Raw genomic sequence first — 4364 nt, 5'->3', positions numbered from 1 at the left:
ATAAAAAAAATAAAGAAATATAAAGTGAGCGAAACTGGAAGAAACATACCTCTTTCTCCTTCTCGGGCCAAGAGAATACCCAAGGTTGATAAGTAGCGAGATTCTCAGGAAGAACATTTGACCCAGCAATGTAAGGTTCTTTCAGCATCAAGGGAAAAACACACCATTTATCATCTTTGGATTGGCAAGGAGTTGTTTTCTTACCAGAATGCCAATCAATGTCTTGCATGAGTATTTTAGCTTCATCAATGTTATCTTTCCTTTTCAAACGAATACCCCAGCGAGTATTCTCTTTCTTCATGGAGATCAATTCATAATTTTCAAATAAACTCGCTACTGTGTATTTCTCAGCAATTATCTCCAAGTCTGCGAATTTAGGATCCCTAAGTTCTTTGGAGTACAGAGATACTTTACCAGCACCACGGTTAGCGAACTCTAACATCAGACGGATGCAATCCCCACTCAATTGAAAGATAGCTCGCGAAAATCCTGAGTGAGCAAGAATTTCATAAAACAGAGGAATATCTGGATCATAAAGAGGAATGGGGAGACCTGCGAGAATTTGACCTAGCGAAATTAAGATTGATTGATCATCACAATATTGATTAGAGAAAAGTTTAATAGAAAGAATTGATTTGGCACTTTCTCCAGGAATGGTAGAAAGTGTGAAACCTTTCTCTACAAGATCTTTTTGGACGTCTTTTAAGTTTTTCTCATGTTTATGGCCACTTGGAGGCATATTTGAATATAAAGTATGGGAATGAATAAAAACTAAGAAGATTGAAGAAGGAAGGATTACAGTAGCGGAACTTGCGGAAGAACAATAGAGTTGCAGAGATGAGAGAATAAAAAGAGAAGAGAAAGTAAAAAGAAAGTGGAAAGAAGAGTAAGAAGAATATATAAAGAAGATTTTTTACTAGAAGAAATAAACACCATTAAGACGAAATGACATGAGCGGTTGAAAAGCAGCGGTTACAGAAGACGTGTCAAGAAACAGATGGAAGAAAGAATACGTCTGATAAATGCAGAATATGAAGAGATGAACAACTGCGGCATTTCTCACATCATTCTCTACTTTTCAGAGAAGATATGAGAAGAGGCAAGATGTAGGATCAGAATCTCGCAGCAATAATGCCTCAGCGAAATTATCAACAACACAACACAACAGCGTCGCAGAACAATTTTAGAAGTGACATAATAAACGACGTCAGCTAAAATCATGAGAAAAATGTAATGATTCTGCGAAAATAAGAGAGTTTGCGAGAGTAACATTTGTAAGGCTGCGAGAATGTCGCGAGACATATCCGAAAATAAAGGACAGATTAGCTGTCATCCACTAGGTACTTCCCTATAAATAGTCGTTCAATTGTAAAGGAAGGGGAGAGGTCTTTTTTGAGTAAGAAACAAGTAAATAGGAGAGAGAAAATATAGAGCAGTGGTTATTCTTGATTCCTTTATCTTCTCTTGTAAGATTGTCCAAAGATTCATCAATAAAATTAAGATTGTTAATCTAAAAATGAGTTGAGTATTAATGAAATCATATGAGGGGTGTAGTGTAGGGTTTCCTGCAACTACAATATATTAGCAATAATGTTATTTAGAAGTAGGATTCCAATTTCAATGTACATTTCTATGTTTCAAGTTATTTAGAAGTAGGATTTCAATTTCAATGTACTTTTTTTATGTTTTAAGTTATTTAGAAGTAAGATTTCAATTTAAACGTATTTTTTTTATGTTTTAAGTTATTTAGAAGTAAAATTTTAATTTCAATGTATTTTTTTATGTTTTAAGTTATTTTAATTTTAATCTATTTTTTTAATTCTTCAAAAAACATTGTAACCTTCACTACAAGAAAGTGAGTCTATTGGTACACTACTTCGCCACACATCAACAAAGACTGAGGCAATAGGTAAGTTTATACCTCACCACACAAAAGGTGTGGCATTAACTAAGACTTTTTGCCACCTATAAGTAGTCGAGGCAAAAAAATACCCTTTTGTCTCATATAACTTTTAACTGATGCAACAAGTTTATTTTATGCCACATCGGTGCGGCAATATATATAAATAAAATAATTAATGAAATTTTGATTCCCTTTTTGCTGCACCTGTGCTGCTATAGCTACTTATAAAAAATTAATAAATCAATATAATGACTTTCTAAAATTAATAAAAAAACGAAAAAAAAAGAAAAGAAAAAATGACCGTGTTACTTCATGTGACTCACACACGAAAAAAAATCATATTACTTCGACGGAGAGAGAGACAGAAAAAAAAAGAAGTGAAGTTTGAGTTCTTAGGAGTCTCTCTGAAAAGCAGAACGGCGAACTGATTACAAGGGATTCTTTGTTTACGGAAAATTAAGGTATGGTTTTTTAACTTTGTTAAAGCTCGAACGTTTATAAATTCGTACCGAGTATAAATTCGTAAATTTAGATTTAGGTTTGTTTTTTGTTAGGCCAGAGAGCTATTTTCATCCCCAAAATCCTTTTTTGTTAGTGTTTGATTTTTGATGTTTTTAAAATAATTGAGACTTAGGGTGATCTTCCCAATCTTGTAGAGTTAAAAGAAATCTCAAAAATCCATCCTTCAACAGGAAATTCCTCCGGCAACGATCTCTGCACAAAGGTATCTTCTCTCCCAACCTCTTCCTCTCCATGTCAATTTCTTATCCACCTTTGCAATTTGATTTCCTTGATTAAGGGTTTTTGGTTCTATTTTTAATTGCTAAGAACGAATTTGGTATGCAAAGACTTGGATTAGAGAGGATTTAGGCTTTTGTTCTAAAGATGAAATCATGTATTAGCATCATAAAAAGGAACATGGTATGAAAATACTTGGTATACTTAGGGTTTTAGCAACCTCTTTTAAATTTTTCCATGCCTTATATCTCTGTGTTGTATTTGTGGATGTGTATACGCATTTTCTGGGAGATTTGAGCAACGGATTAGATAGATTAGATTATGGTTTTAGTTGAAGGTTGCTTTAGAAGGATTATTAAGGGGTGCCATGGTAGAAAGCATATGTTATATATAACTATGATGAGCAAAAGGGATTGGTAAGCACCCTGCCCACATGAACACCAATGCTAGGACTTGGTGTTGAGTACCCACAATTATGTAGATGGTTGGTTGATTATGGGATTTAGGGTGTCTGCAACACATATCTTTGACAATGAAAGTCCATAACCAGCTCATTAAGGAGTCTAGTGTGTTTAGGAGTTCACAGAGGGTCTACAGAAGGATCTGATCTTGCATGTATGCAAGAAAACCCTAGTGTCCATGAACTGACCAGATGGTCTTACTAAAAGAGCAACGCATGTTGACTAAACTCTTATCATTATAGTACGGTCTGAAACAACCAGCTAAGCTCTTTTGGAAACTTGTATGAAGACAAACAAAGCATTGAACTGGAACCCTATCATGAACTAGTCTTTTGGAACGAACTGTGCACAAAAAGGTCTGCAAAATGCTCTGTCTTCTCCTTTGCATCAGCTGGATTAGAGTCTATACTATGGAAAACCATTAACCGCTTGGGTTTAGCATTAAATTATGCATTATTATCAACTTAAACCAAGAGGATTTATGTGATTAACAACAAAGAGAAACAAAACAAAAACCACTAGAAAATTGAAGTTTTAATGGGCTTTTAACATTTTGTGGTAGCAAACTCAAGGGAAGGAAGATAATCATTTCCTACTCATTGGATTCATTTTCTATTTCATTTGGTGGTGGTTTCATGTCAATTAGACACACAACTATCCAAGTTGAATTCTGTGATGTGGACTTTCATTTTTTTTGTTTCCATGGTTCTACTCACCTTCAGTTGTCTGAGTGAATCTTCTTCATCCGCAAATCTCAACTATTAATTTTGTACATTGCTTCACCTGGACAATTTTTGCCTTTTCATTGTGTCGGCTGGTCTTGTTAGGTTTAACAATTCTCAAAGTTTGAATCTTTCTTTTATTTCAGGTTTGGAAATTTAGTGTGATTCAATTCTTAGTTGTTTGAGAAATCATATTCATGAATCGTATTGCCATACTTTATAGTTCAGGTAAAGGAAGATCTATCCTTGAGGTTTATCTAGTGAAACTCAGTTGTCGAATTTGCGAAATGAGGAATTTTTTGATGGGGTTTATCTTGAATTCACTTGTACTCTGCTCATAAACTGCAATTGCACTAGAATAAAAAGCAGCCAGTTCTGCAACTAGTTTGTTAATCTTGGCAATCCTTGGTAAAATTTGAATTATAAACATGAAATATGGTTTTGAAAACATTCAACTAGTGAAATTTAATTATGTGATTTTGACTTCATTTTTTGCCTTTTCTAATTCTGCGGTCCTGTGTGCCTGTAGGTAGAGTGACA

Source organism: Papaver somniferum, chromosome 11, assembly GCF_003573695.1.
Source record: "Papaver somniferum cultivar HN1 chromosome 11, ASM357369v1, whole genome shotgun sequence".
Classification (NCBI taxonomy): domain Eukaryota; kingdom Viridiplantae; phylum Streptophyta; class Magnoliopsida; order Ranunculales; family Papaveraceae; genus Papaver; species Papaver somniferum.
Note: the sequence above shows the minus strand (reverse complement) of the source record.